This window comes from Lontra canadensis, unplaced genomic scaffold (assembly GCF_010015895.1).
Source record: "Lontra canadensis isolate GAN:19392208 unplaced genomic scaffold, GSC_riverotter_1.0 scaffold12, whole genome shotgun sequence".
NCBI lineage: Eukaryota > Metazoa > Chordata > Mammalia > Carnivora > Mustelidae > Lontra > Lontra canadensis.
Window position 1 is genome coordinate 10,522,491 of NW_022631006.1, and position 15,601 is coordinate 10,538,091.

Consider the following 15,601-nt stretch of genomic DNA (forward strand, 5'->3'; position numbering starts at 1 on the left):
GGTAAGAAGGGTGAGCGGGTTACAGATGGGAACTTCAGTTAAGGCAGGGAAATGCAACAGAAGATGGTCCTGTGCCCTGCTTCCTGCAGAGAGCCTCCTCCTCCAGGCTGCCCAGCTCCTGCATCAGCTTCTCCTTTTCCGTCACTTCTGCCTCCCCCAGGAGATGTCATCTCTCTCTGGAAGGTAGAGGTGAGAAGCCTTGCTCCTTTAAGTTGTACTTTTCCCCAAAGCTGTGAATGTGGCCAGTCCTTGCCTACCCCTACAAGGGCCTGGATTTTGAAATTCAAAAACCAGGAAAATGTTTTTCCCTCTGTGTTCTGCTTCCCTGAAGCAATGAAAAATCCTCAGCTGACTTAATAAGGAGAGGGCATAAAGAGTCATCCGGTAGCACTAGCTAGCCTGTCCCCCACCCCAGGGACTAGACCAGATGGAGGAACATCACATACACGATCTCAAGAGGCCCAAATGGGGATGGTGTGCTTGGGAAGTTAGGACTAGTTTGGTACAGCTGAGTGGAGTGTAGGGCACATGGCAGGGAAGGAGACTGGAAAGGCCGAGGAAAATAGGGACTTAATATAGAGAAAGTTGTTCATTGGCTCAGGAGTGATTACTTACGTTCTTTTTATAGAGCTATTTTGTAAAGTTGGTGACTAATCCTTCATCCCGTTGGGTATAATTTATCATCTGTGCACTCTGAAGTGACATAAATGGGCTTCCAAAACCATGATCTGGGGAACCATGCCCATTATAATGTGGGTGGTCTTGACCTCTACTATGTATCCAAAGCTGCTACAGGTTGCACGGAGGGTATTAGGTAACGCAAGACTTGACTGAGCAGTGTGCCAGAGCTGTCACTAAACTTTGCTGTTCCTTGAACTGCTGTGTTTTCTGCCTGCCCTCCTCCCACTTCAGCTCCCATTCCCTGTTTCCCCAGGCTCCACCAACTCCTCTTCTTCCCCAGCAATCTTTCCAGCTCTGTCTCTGCACCATACTTGGGCTGATCCCTGAGGACCCTGTTTTCCCATCTGTCTGCTCAAGTAAAGGATGTGTGTGCACCATTAGGTTTCCAATGTCCCCTGTTGGGAGGGGGAGTTGGTGCCTTCCTGAGTGCTGCCTCTGGACAATTATTCCCTTTTTCTTTCTAAAGAGATGAAACCTGCTTGAGGTTTCACAGCATCTACCCACTCACTCTGTCTCCCCTAGTCACAGAAGCCTTTAGTCTCCTTCTACACGTCTTCCCCTCAACCCCATCATTCAAAACAGCTAAATGTCCTTGTGACTGATGGAAGCAAGAACACCCTGGTTGCTGTGTTATCTGACACTTGGTCCTTCTGTGACTATCTCCCTCATTCTCAGCCACTCCCATGAGCACAGCTGGGATCTTGGCATCATTCCAATGTGTATCTCCCCTGAAATCTCATTTTCTTGCCACCTCTTCCAGCTCCTTCTCTCAGGTGCCTTCACTGTGAGATCTCCATGCCAGTGGTCCCTCCACCTTCTCTGTCCGTGACCCTCCTTCTTTCTTTACTTCCTTCATATCTGCCTTAGAGGCAATAATTCTTCCCAGAGTGCCCTAAACAGATTACTGAGAGCATCATGCTCTTTCCAAAAGTCCTTGCCTGGCCAAGACCTGCAGAACAATCCATGCTTGTGCTAAGCATATGAGCCTTACTGAAGAAAATGACCTGCCTGGACATTTTGTCATGGATCTCACTTCATTGAGTTCTCCAGCCTTGTTGGGCCCCTTGGCACTGGCCAGCAGTACTGCTGCACTTTTCTAGACGCTCTCAAGCCACATTCACAATCATGGTTTCATTTCCTCTTCTCGGAGCTTCATGCTTCCAACCCGTTTATTCCAAGAGAAGAGGCCTGGCAGAAAACACTGGTCAGTTGTGTTTGTACCTGTCCTCTCCTCATACCTATATGACAACAGAGCACAGGTCTCCCCTCCAGCCAAAATCTCATCTCCTCCTGCCTAAAGAAAGTCCTGCTCCATCATGATATTTGCTCCCTTTTCCCACCCAAATATTCAATCTCTGCCTCACACCTGGATTTCACTTAAACATATGCTAGAATCCTCCATTACAAACAAAGCCAAGCAAACAAAACTTCCCTTAACTGAACACATCCCTCAAATTCTCACCTAATCTCTCTCCCCTCCACCCACAGCCAAGCTTTTTAATTTTTTTTAACAGTTATACACGGGCATTGTCTCCATTCTGTCTCCTCTTCCCTTTTCCAGTCTGGCTTCCTACCTCACCACTTGGCAGAAAGTGCTCTTGCTGAGGTCTCAGTAGCTTCCTTGCTTTATCAATATAAACTTTGTCTTCATCTGACTTGACCTCCCTGCAACATTCGATACAGTTGACCATATCCTGCTCTTTGAAACACTCTCCTCTTGTCTTTGGTGATAAATGCTATTTCTTCCTTATACCTTCTGACTAGCCTTTCTTAGGATCTTTTGCCTATTCTTCCTCTCCCCAAATTCTGAATTTTTGAGTTCTTTGGGAGCTTCTCTCATTCATAGCACAGTGTCCCTAGGCAACTTCAGGTTCTCCCAAGGCCTCAAATGCCATCTCCAACCTGGTTTAATCTTTCCTGAATCCTCACCTTTTCTATCCCAGAACTGCAGCTAAGTACTGAGTTGAGTGATTATCTGTATATTGTTTGTGGGTTTCCCTTACTAGAACTGTAAGCTCTCTGAGGGGGGGCAATGCCTTTTTTGCTTTTACCACTTCTATGATCCACAGGGACTGAGCTTCCCTGCTGATGGCTACTCGATGGGCCCCTGCTCTGCCTGCCAAAGGAGAAAGCATACTTCTGCCTTCTTGGGATGGTCGAACAGTTAGGACTTGTCACCGTAGTCTGTTTTCCAGATTCGGCCTACAGCTATCTTTTCTTTACTAAAGAATGTGGAGTCCAGATGTGTTCTTTTGCCAAGAGTGGGGGAATCTTGTATTAATAAAAGTAAACCTAGCACTGAGGAGTGGGGGAGGTCTTCAAGCTTTTAAACCGAGGAGTGACGTGGTGAGTGCTGCATTTTGAAAAGCTGTCAGCAGGAAGGAGAAAGAATTCGTGGAAGGAGAGAAGAGGGCCAGGGGCATTTGTGTGACTCTCTTTCAAAAGAGGGCTGGGAAGAGCCTTAGTTCACAGGCGGCATTGAGAAGAGAGAGGCAGGGGAGAGGCAAGACTTGCAGAGATAAAAGGGCAATTGACTATGGGGGTGGGATGGTGGGCAGGGAGAGACTGCCTGGAATCAGAAGACTTTAGTACTTTTCCCATCACCCACTTCAGCAAGCCTTCACAGCCATGATGTTCTCTCTCCCTGGAAAGACCTGCCCCATGCTTCCCTCTTTGGAATCCTATTGCTCCCTGGTGAGCTCTATGAAGCCCTCCTTGGTTACCCCAGGGAGAAGGACTCCCTCTCATTACCACATATATAACACAAGTGCTCTTATAGTTGACTCTATCAAGGCATTTGTGCCATCTGTGATGAACTGGCTAGTTCAAACTGGAACACTTGCCCCCCCCAAAAAAATTTAATAAGAGAAGCATATTTACTATCGTTATTTCCTTATAATTAACTAAGGATATCTCTTTTCTTACATCAAACAAAGTTCTGAAGGGATATGTTAATAATGCTAATTACTCATTTCTTTGACAAGATTTATACAAAGGTCTTGGTTGATCCTGGCTGACCTGCTCCTTACTTTTGTTACAGAGTCAACAAGCTCTTAACTCTAGAATAGCCTAAGAGGCCATCTCCGAGCTTCTTTTTTTTTTTTTTTTAAAGATTCTATTCATTTATTTGACAGAGATCACACAGCAGGCAGAGAGGCAGGCAGAGAGAGAGAGAGAGAGAGGAGGAAGCAGGCTCCCTGCTGAGCAGAAAGCCTGATGCAGTGCTTGATCCCAGGACCCTGGGAACATGACCTGAGCTGAAGGCAGGGCTTTAACCCACTGAGCCACACAGGTGCCCCCATCTTTGGGTTTTTAAATGATGCTTGTATCCTGAAAATTCACGGTAATTGCTCTCCAGCTCAGCTGGTTCAAATCAACCTCTTTGCGAGCTTTGTGTGTGTGTGCTTTGGCAATGTAGCAAAGGGGCCAGATGTTTTTAGTTACACTGGATGCATATTATCACATGGTTTAACTCATATATGCTCTGGGTTGACTTAAACAGATTTCCTCATAGTTAATGCTCCTCCTAAAATTTCTGAACATTCACCAAGGCTTCAGCAGTCCTTTAGGACCAATGCCTTCCATGAAAATGCTCAAAATATACCCGAGTTCATGTCCTATACCATTGCCAAGAGCACTTTGACATCTAGTTTCCGCAGAATCCTAATGATCCCACAACATCAGAAAGACTGCCTCCTTGTGAGATAGTTCCTGATTTCCATCTTCTTCTGTGATGAGTCAATCCTTTGCTATTCCACTGTCATAATTTGCATACTCCTTTCCTGTGGAGTTTATCATAGAAAGCCTTGCTATTTTTATTTGTATTCATGTCTTTCTCTCTAGCTGTATCAAAACCTCCTTAACAGCACAGACGGTATCCTTTTAGTCCTCCCTACCTGCCTTGCTTAATACCATGCCTTGCACTTAGTTGGAAGTTCAGAGTTCTAGAAAAGTCAATGAATGAGTCATAAGCATAATTTGGGTCATTTTTTTCTGCAAAATGCATCACCTGTCTTTGCCCACATTGAAAATCCTCAGCCTCTTCTCAGCCCACTCCTACTGGCTTCCTATAGTTTCTCCCCATCTGTCTGGCATTTCCCTCTACCTCTAGAGAGCTTTCCAATCTGCTCCCTTTTTTGACTCATTTTTAAACTTTTTAATAGGGCTAGTTCCAGGGTTTAGCATTCTTCCATTTGGAGAACTGTTCTACCACTCCTGGTTTCTCCAGCCCTAAGAACAATGCCCCCCCCACCCCACCTCCTTACCCATGACAACTCTACAAGAAAGCCTTATGAAGTTTCCCTTGGCAAAACAGCTGGTCATCTTAGAACCAAAAGAAGCTAGGTGCAGTGCCCAATTCACCCCTAAAAATCTCCCTTGAAACTGAAGAACACAATGTGGTCTCTCTCTGGGTAATTTCCTTATACCATCTTTTCTTGCACATAGCCAAAATGTTCCCAGCTATCTCCAGTTACTCCTAAACTTAAGCATTTGCCAGAATCTGATCCTTGTGCAACGCATTCACCATTATTTTTCATGCAATTTCTTTTCTTTCTTTCTCTTTCTCACTTTCTCTCTTTTTCTTTCTTCCTTCATTGCTTCCTTCCTCCTTCCTTCCTTCTTTCCTTTCTTGCTTTGACTACTTGATAATTTGACAGATGTTACAGGGGATAGCAATGCTAAGCCCTAACTCTGCCTAGCATAATTCTCTGGGTGCTTGTACTAGAGATTCACAATCTCCTCCAGTGATTACATCATCCTCTGGATGGTGAGAGGGCAGGGATCATTAGCTCCATTTTACAGATATACAATCTAGGGCTAGGAGAGAGCTTTTGTGATTTTCCTAAACTGCCACAGCTTGTAAATCATGGTAGGGGCTGGAGGTGGAAGTTAGTCAAACTCACAGCATCCTAAGACTTTCCCAGTTTCTCAAGCTTTTGTCAGATTTGTCGTGAGCAGCATTTGCTGAGGCCCACTTTGGTTCCTTGGACATTTGGTCATCTACTTAAGCTGGACGACCCACCCCCTTAGTTTTTTCGATTTGAACTCTTCTAATTGGATAAATCAGACTTACATTTTAAAGAGAAAACCACTCTTATAGTTCTCTTTGTTTTTTGTAAATATTTGCAATGATTTCAACAGAGCCTACCTTAGAATTCCAGGCCGCCAACACATAGATAGGTACTGAGCACTCCTTTCTTAGCCCTCCTGCTAGACACAAAGAGGACGGTGGGATAGAAGTACAGGGGCAGGAGGAACTGGAATCCAGTCCAAGGTCCACTGAAGGGGCGCCTTTTCCAAAGTTTTCCTCTCAGATGTGGATTTTTCTAGATCATACAAGTGTTCTGTAGAGGCTGACAGGGGTATTGCTGGGAAGTGACCAGAGAGAGAGGCATGATAGTTTACAATCTAACCTGGAAGTCAAGCCACATGCTTAAAAGGACCTGGGTTACGCTGGGATAAAGGCACGTTAGAAATGTCACAAGAAGTGACGAGAAGTTCACAAGTGCTGACCCTGGTCGTGGGCAATAAAGGAGGACACAGGTGGGAGAAGGGACTGGGGCGATCTGGAAAGCTTTGTGGAGAAGAAGCAGTGATTTGGAGAGCACACAATCCTAGCTATAAGGAAAAACATAGTTCCATCCTCTGGCAGGGCTCTAGAGTCCTACTTAGTGCCTGCTCAAGGAGCCTCTGGTCCTTTGGAAGTAGGCAGCATATGTAACATTAGCTACCAGTACAGAGCAGAGGAGAGAGAAGAAAGCAAGAAGCAGTAGAGAGGATCAAAGTATGCTTCTGAGCTACACTGCCAGGATCTGAGTCTGGTTCTACTGCTCAGTAGCTCAGTGACCTTGGGCAAGCTGTTGCTAGTTTCTGGACTTCAGTATTAGTGCCTAACTCCTAGAGTTGGTATAAGGACTAAGTGAGAATACTACCTACAAGGCGCTTTGCACAGTGCCTGGTGCACAGTAAGTGCTCAATAAGTGTTAGCTATTATTATTTACATTTACTGATATATACATATATGTAGGCACAAAATGTCTGTTGTGATCCACAAGTAGGATTGAGAGTTATAGTCTAAAAGATACCACAAAAGGGAAAGAGGGTTTGATCCTCATGTTGCTGCTGTTTTTGTATGGTTGAGCACTTTGGGATAGTATTTGGAAGAAAATGTTGTAATGATAATGGTACTGTTTGAGACTCACCTCAGTGCCCTGGGCTCAGGCACTGGAGCACAGTGTCTAAGAAGCTAGGGCCTGTTTGGAATTCCTCGCACTCTGGCATGGAGGCAAAGCTCCTATTGGTCACCAACCCAAGAGCCAACATTCCTTTGAGCTCTGCACCCTTCCCAGAAGTGTTTGTGGTTCAGACCCTGGAGGTCATGGGAGACCAGCTCTACTTGCAAGGGAAATTTCCAGAGTGGCTCTCCTCACCCTCATAGAATCACTACCTGCTCTGCCCTTCTCTAGACTGAAGGCCACACAGAAGCTTGCTATTCCATCCAGCTCCAAGTTCTATGCTTTGTGAAATCTGAACTCTTAGGCAAGTTACTTCATCTCTCTAAGCCACATATGTAAATGGAAATGAGAGTAAAATCTTTATGGGACTTATTGTGAGGCTTGGATGTAGTAAGGTAAAGCTTGGTGTTCAATAAAATGTAACCATTATAATTATTGATAGCTGGAGTCACTGTAGTGTGATGCTGCAGGCAGAAGGAAGGGGGTGACTGCTTCTGGAAGCACACTGAAGAATCACATATAATTAAGGTGATTATAAAATTTATTACTAAACTGGAACACTTTTGAGAGTAAAGGGAATACTATTAATGGTGCAGGGACAATAGGCATCATTGGGAGTGTTTTGGGCAAACCAGTCCAAGAGTCTCTCTCTACTGTCTACCCCTCACCTCCAATGCCAAGCTGTCTGACTATACATCTTTTCTCAAAACATAGCTCTTAGTTGGATATTTTTCTTCTTCTTAACATCTTTGTCTTTTGACAACCATTAAGGTTGGCTATCACTTATTGGGGAATGAATATGCATTAGCCATTGTACTAGGTGCTTTAAGTAAATGAGCTCTAAAATCCTCACCAACCACTCTAGAATGTAGGTGCTACTTCCATTACAAGGCTATGGAATCCGAGGTTCAGAGAGGTTAAGTAACTTGCCCAACCAAGGTTAGTCTATTAAATGGTATATTGGGGATTTACCAAATAGGTCAAAGCCAGGCCTTTACTGGATCAGAATTTTTAGAGGTGAGCCCAGAATGATATATGCAGGGCCGTCATGCCCACCCCTCACCTGCTGGACTTATGGGCAAATATCCAAAGTAAATATCTTCCTCTCCTATAAATGCCAAATTTCCAAATTCTCAGGTCAGAGAACTGGGCTAAATAACCAGTGGCTTCTGTCTTGATTCTCACAGAAATGGGAGCTTCATAAATATAGGTTCTTGAACCTGCTCCTGGATTCTTTGTAAATGGAATCTTGTGTAGTTTTTGTAAGACCTAAAGATTGTACAGCTAAGCTGGCAGCAGATTTTATCTTTATTTTTTCCATTTTAAGATCCCTAGAGTGGGGGCAGCAGACATAGGGCAGTATCTCTAGGCTCAGTGCTTTTTTTGATAAGCTGTACAGAAACATTTCTTTCAGGAATGCCTACTTTGCATTCTGCCACAGCGATATAGGTACACTGCCTTACCCAGTAAGTATCTCTTGGTGGAAAGATATTAACTCTGAATGTCTGGCTCTATATGAGCAAAATTAGGGCTCCCATAAATCGAGGGAATAATACTTAGGATTTGGCTGAACTATTTGGGCCACTTCATCCTTTCTGGGACAATAATTTTCAGGATTGTTCCCATCAAGTGAGGAAAGGACTGCTTCTTATAGCACTGGCAGGAGTGTGTAAAGAGCTCTTTGGGAAACACCTTACTCATCCATCATTACAGAGCCTGTCACCTTCAGGGTGCTTTCCAGACGTACTCTCTGCCTACGTCATGTCCAAGCAAGGGGGAGTTTTCCTCTGTACCCCTTGGCTGGTTTCTTAGGACCCTTATTAGCAGCTTCCATGTAGAACTTGGGATCAATAGCAGGCAAGCCACAACTTTTGTCTCAGCTAAACATGGGGTTAAAGGCTTCCAAACTTTTCCTGAGGAGAGGAAACACCAGAAAGCCTCCCTCCCCGTTCACTTGTGAGCAAAACAAACTGAAAATGAAATTTCTTCTCAAAATATTGTGTTAAGATTCCTTTGAGTTACTTTAACTGGGTTTTTATGGGAGACAGGGATCCCTCATTGTGCCCAGGTCATTAGTGACTTTAATGAGAAATGGTGGCAATCAATTCAGTGGCAATCAATTCAGGCGCGTGCACCTGCACATGGGGCCAGCCCCCATTTCACTCCCCCGACGAGTCAGGAAACCATGTAAGAACTTACAGCCCAGCTGTTCCAGAGACCCTCCACACAAATAAAATCTGCCTCCAATTACTGGAATAGTGTCTGCATAATTTGGAAAGAAGTTTTCCTACTTTTGGTAAGAGCATTTTCTTCTTAACCACCAGAGCCTTTATACACACTGTTCCCTCTCTCTGGAATAAGTCACCCCTTTGCCATTCCTTCTCCTGGAAAATACCATCTTTCAGATTGAGCTTGAGTAGGCACCTGACCTCATCTGGGGAATCTGGAAGGGGTTTTCTCTTACATACTCTGATAGGACCATGCATGCTCTCTCTGAGTTTATCTCTCTGATAAACCTTGTCTCAATGTTATGCTTACCAGTTCAAGGCCTGCCTTCACTACTAGGTCTTGAGCTCTATGGACAGGGTCTGTCAACCGTGTTCCTCAGGTGCCTATCACCTGGTGTAGTACCTAGAACAGAAGGCCCTTGCTGAAGGAGTAGACACCTTGAGAGAACATGTCTGGTTTGCTGGCTGTGGCATTTCAGAGCCTTGCAGGGATCCCTGGAATGCTTACCTGAGGGTTTCTCTCTTTCAAGGGACTCTCTAGATGGTTCATTTTTGCTTTGCTTCTGAACTCCCAAGAGAGAAGAAGTATCACGCAAAATCATGCCTACCATTTGTACTCTATCACAGTGTATGTAGATATTTCATCTAAGTTATCTCAAGGCAAAGAAGACTCTATTATCTCCATTTTACTGGGAAGGAAACTGAAGGCTCAGACGGGTTTAGTAACTTGCCTCAAGTCACACAGTATGGGGCTATAAATTAAATTATTCCCCCTTATGACAACATAGAATGTCATAAAAACTGTAACAATGCTGATTGTCTCACTTTCAAGTTCCAACTGGTCACAGATCATTCAGGGCCTTGTGCAAACTGTTTCTAACACTTATGAAGGATTTACCCATTACCTTTTTCCAAGTTTACCCTGCATTAGAGAAATGTTGATCATTTTATTAGAATTCTCATGCCTGGCCAAAATCTCCCATGTTCACTATTCTACCCACTCTGGGAGAAGCCATTTTTATGTATGTGCATTTCTGCTTGTTTCTTCTCCCTCCAGCTGGGTCACAGCCCTCCATATCTAACCTATATTTGCTCTCCTGGGTCTCCTGAGTATATCGCTCTTTGTTCTTTATCCCCTGCTGTCTCCTCTGTTTACCATATCCAACTCTGGACCCTCTGTGGATGAAGTCTAGAGCACCTCTGAAATCAACAACGCTGCCTTATTGCCACAGGGTCTGGCCTCAGAGCCACAGGACTGATGAGTAACTATTACATCAGACATTACAGGACCAAGCAGATGACACTCCTATGCAGCCTACTCACTCATTTCAATGATAGAAGCCAACACATCCCCAGAGTTGCTTCTTTGGAATTGCTTTCAGAAGCCTGTGACACTTGTAATCTCCTGAGTAAACTCCTGGTTCTAGATGGTAGGTGAAGCACACATTACAGCCTTTCTTTGTCACCCCAAATCTCTGGAATTGATAGAAAAAGATATTTTAAAAACCTACAACTGAACTCTAAAACAAGAAGGGAGCTCTCCTTGGGCCAGGAATTCTGAAAGTATAAAACCTGACAGGATTGACCTGATAGAGGAAACAAATCAACATACACACTGAAGAGTATCCCTATAAAGGAAAGACAAAACTGAATGGGACTCCCTATGTGGAAAAAGTAGATTCGTGAGGGCAGGAGGAAACTAGGGGCAACAAGAAGGTTGAGGAATTGGCTTCAGGAGTTCCTGAATATCTCCTTCCCCCTTTTCAAGCAGTAGCTGATGTAGGGACTCTTCCCAAAGGAGCTATCAGCACAGAGGGCTGGAGCGGGAGGTGCAGGGTACACCCGAGCCCAGAAGCCTAACTCTAAGATATTCTTACTAGTGGCACGTTTCACCTTTCTCACTCTTCCTGTAAACAGATTGGAATACAAACTGCACCAGAACGTCCTGTCTCTTCTCTTCCTCCCCAAAAAGGTGGACAAACAGAGTCAGCCAGATGCCTTACAGGGAATTTCAGCCACAAAAATGAGCACATAATTAAGACTCACCAAAATCTGATGAATGCCAACACCATAGGAAGTCACAAACTGTAAACAGAAGAGTTTGCACCTGAGGAAACAAGACTTACTGGTCAATGAAAACAGGGCCCAAAAAATACACTGAATAACAACCTCAGAGGTATCAGCAGATATTGCCATCCATAAAGAAATTAATATAAAATGGACATTAATAGTTTGATTTTTGAAATGGAAATCTGAATGGATAGACTGAAAGCCAAATAACAGTTGAAGAGCTGGGAGTTTCAATCATGGAATTATCTCAGAATGCAGCAAAAAGAGGTAAAAGAGATGGGAAATATAAAAAGAGCAGGTAAGAAACATGAAGAATGGATCCATAGGGCTCAATATTTGTCTAGCTGGTATTCTAGGAAGCAAAAATACTGAGAACGGAGGAGAGACAACCACCACAGAAGTATTAGCCAAGAATTCGCCAGAACTGAGGTGGGATTGCCTGAATTCTCCTACACCTATATCAAGGGGCCAATTCTTCATTCACCAATGATAGACTTGATTTGGGAAGCCGTAAAAGGTCATTTGAAGCCATGCGTGGTGGAACAAATGGATGATCAAACCCAGTGCTTGTTGACAGTGAGCCGTAAGTGAAATTAGATGTGAATTTAAAACATTTTTGCAAGGCTCACAAATTGGTTCTGAGGATGCCTGCACCCACACAGGTAGTTTAGCTAGTCGAATTTTCTGTTTCTTCAAACCTTCCCCTAGTTTCCTAGCATAGAAGTACATGAACAAGCTAGAAGCCAGGGGGTCAGCTAAGAGAATCCTGCCTCTCTTGTACCCTCCCTCATCATCCCCACCCCTGCTTAGAGCTCCACCAGTAGATAGTAATGCTTCCCAATATGGATCCAGCTTCTTTAGTCTCATTATCCCCAACCACCCTACTCATTCCTGCCTCCAAGCACTTACAAAACCCTGTCCTCTTACCATTAAAACTCCAACCACATTTCAAGGCCCAGAACAAGTCTCACCATTCATGCAAAGCCTTCTTTGGCCATGTCTCTGTACTAATATCTCTTTGTACTTGTCAACTGTGTCATGCTTATTAGTTTTCTTCTCCTACTAGACCACAGGCTCCCAGAGAGCTGAGAGAGTGCCAAACATTTCTTTTGTGCCCTCCAAAAAACTGCTCCAGGCACCTGTTAAAATGAAAATATCCCTAGGAGGGAGAACAAGTTGAAAGATTAGCCCCTGGAGACCAATTATTTTGGTGAGATGATTTCTTATGACTGGGGAGAAGAAAGTGGGTGGATACAAAACGTGGGCAAATGACACAGAAAAGGAAGTCTGGGTGAGGAAGGGCACTGGAGGCAAACATCAATTATTCGGCAACTCTGCAATTCTGTTCAGGCCACCTCAGCCTCTCTCACATGATCCCCAATTGCTCCATGACAAAAGGGTCATAGAATCATTGACCTCCAGACCACCCACCAATGGGGCTTATGGTGCAGGGAGGTGTAGTGACTTGCCCCAAAGTACAGATGTCTTTGGTGACCCCCAGGATACCACTCCAGTCCAAAGACTGCTGCTCCTAGCTATTCCTAGGACTGTCCCTTATAGCCTATGTTTTTGCTGGACACTGGAGACTAATAACATTTATTGAACTCTTCCCACATGGTAGAGACACTAATAAGGTCTCTTTCTTTATAGTTACCACATCAAGAAACTCTATTTCTCCTTTTTTTCTGATGAAGAAACTGAGGCAGAGCTGTAGCCGTGAACATAAACAGTGATGGGCATCCATTTGAACACAGGAAAACTAATGGCATGGGGAGGGAAGCAGGAACAGCTTTGAGTTTCCCCTGTCAATTCTTTTCTCATTCTCTTAAGCTGCAATGCCTTTCCTTCAATTTGATACCTTGAAAATAATGCTCCTCCTTCAAAGCCTGTTCACTAAACCATAGCCAACCTTCCCACGATAATCAGTTTCTCTTGTCTTCCTAAGGATGCCCGTGGTTAAACTTGTAATTTGACTTACAAGAATGGTAATACAGGTGGCTCTGTATTGTCCAAATTAACTCCTTGAGGGCACGGACCTCATTTTGTTCATTGCTATATTCCTAGAGCCTAGTGCATAAGATGTTGTAGATACGAAACTTGGGGAATGAGCACAGTAGTCTGCCTGCATGTGTGTTTTCCCATGAGGTGGGACCTTCCATGGCAGAAGTCCACAGATCTTAGGAGCCTTGATGCCTACCAACAGTTACTTGGAGAGTGTCCGTGAGAGACAGTGTCAGTGAGAGGTAGGCCACAGCTGGGATTTCAGGGTTATCAGACATTCTCCTGTTAATTTTCTCTCACTAGTTCCACTGGCTGCTTAATCTACCACCTTATCATTAAGGTTTCACCTGTAGATTTAGAGTCCAGGAGAAATGTAAAATTCCCAAAGGAAATTCCACTCACTTACAATCTGAAAATCACACTCTACTGGTCAGTGAAGGTGGTTTTGATGTGGAAAGGGTCTCTGGGATATTGGGAAACTGAGGTGGAAAGTGGAAAAAGGAACTGGTCCCAGAGGTTGTTAATTTGAAGTCTGTGAATGGGCCTCAGGGGGTCCAGAACCCAGACGTGTGTTCAAAAGCACTGCATGTTGATTCCTGAGTGTGTTTCCCAGACTGCAGTTCTGTAAGTTCTTTCATTTGATTCTCAGAATGGGCCTGGGGATTTAAGGAGAATGAGAAGAGCTACAGCACCCCAGCTTCCCTGACATTCCAATTTTGCTCTGGATACCTGGGCCTATGGGCACCCCTGGCTGGCCTAAGGCAATGATACACAAGGAAAAAGAATCAAGGAAGATGAAGAGAGAACCAGGAGGGGAAGCTAAGATAAAGGGTAAGAATTCTGGGGATCAGACACAGAACTAGAAAAGGTCATATGGCCCAATCCCTGTGTTTTAGAGATAAGGAAAGGAGGTCCAGAGGGGTTAAGTAATGTGAGCACTTGGGGTCAGCCAGTGGCTCCCTTGTCAGAGACTGGCCCTGCTCTAGGCCATCTGTGTGGCCTAGTTTGCTCAACAACAGATAAGCTCACAAGGAAAGGCCAGCCGCTGTTATCTGACTGTATGGGTGGTGGCTGTGAGCCACTGCATTGCTGAAACTTGATATATGCAAGCACAGATAGGATATGGAAAACATTCCCTTGCGGGTATGTGAGTTCATCATGTTTTAACAACCCAGGCGCCAAAGTTTAACCTGCTAACCATTCATGTCACTGACATTTACTGAGCACTTACTAGGCACAAGGCACCCATGTAGCCTCCATGGGAGCCACAGGGAGGACAGAGATGTGACTGGTAGCCCTGGAGGATCTTATGCTGTGGTAATGACAAAAGACATTCCACTGCAGAGGCAGCTGGGCGTTCTATACAGGAGCCAGCTTCGTTATTGCCCTTAAAGAGCTTATCACATCCAGGCAGGTAAGCTAAAGCAGGGCCACTTGGGACCTCAGTGTAGTAAATCTTGGATACCAAGGCTGAGGGAGGGCTCTGGATCTTGCCACAAGAAAGAGGTTCTCTCTCTGGACCTCTCCAGCTGGTGGCATCAGGGCTACCTTAGGCAATCCCACTTGGGGACCTGGCATAGTTGCTCCCAGAGTCCTGGAGTCCCACAATTCCATGTGCCACAGAGAGTCTGAGCCTGAGGAGCACCAGCCAACACCACTGGTGCTAGCTCTGGAGGTTTCGCTTTAACCCTTGTCTCCATGTCCTAAGGTAGAATTGGTTTCCTCAGCCAGGGCTCAGGGAGGCTTGGGAAGCAAACAAGCTCACAGAGCTGGTTAGCCACTGAGACTTGAACTCAGCCCCCCTCTCCAAACCTTCCTGTGATATGTGTCACTTCTGCTTTTTCCCTCTTCAGGTTAAAAGCCAAGATTAGGTTGAAAAACTCTACCACCTGTTCCCTCAGAGACCAGACAACATGTTGGGTCTCGTAAAACTGAACGGCCCATGGTGGGCCTCTGGTTCCACAATACCCACACCCTGTCTAGTGGCCTGAAAAGCTTTTAATGTCAAGATATAGAAGGTTTTGCCAGGGATCTCTGCTAACTATGTTTTAAAACATTGTTTTGGGAGGAGATATCAGATATAGCCCATTGGGAAGACAATGGATTAGGTATCTGAGGGACAAGAGGGTACCCTCAGAGGGGCAAAGAGGAAAGCTAAGGTAACAGAGCAGCCAGGTCTCCTGGTAGTTGGCCAGTAAGCTCTTGCAAAGAAAAGAGTATTTCCACAAACATGCACTGAAGTCATGGGACCTCAAAGATGAGGAAAAAAGCCCTAGCCCCACCTGATGCCCAAGAGCTTTGGATCTGCATGCTCATGTGAAATGTGGGTTTTGGCAGCTGTGCAATTATTCAAGAGGGACCCTTACCTTTAACACAATGTCAATA

General features: G+C 44.7%; 1 protein-coding gene across 2 annotated transcripts in view; it reads left to right on the forward strand.

The window, feature by feature from the left end:
- The first annotated feature begins 9,945 nt into the window (after positions 1–9,945).
- Positions 9,946–15,601, forward strand: part of LOC116867113 (aromatase) — a 47,649-nt gene continuing 41,993 nt past the window's right edge. Inside the window, exon 1 of one of the 2 annotated variants that reach the window (XM_032856489.1) lies at positions 9,946–10,575. The gene's annotated coding sequence lies outside the window, so the exon portion shown is untranslated. Of the gene's footprint in view, positions 10,576–11,336; positions 11,799–15,601 lie in introns of those variants that run through there. The other variant, XM_032856490.1, reaches the window with a different exon arrangement.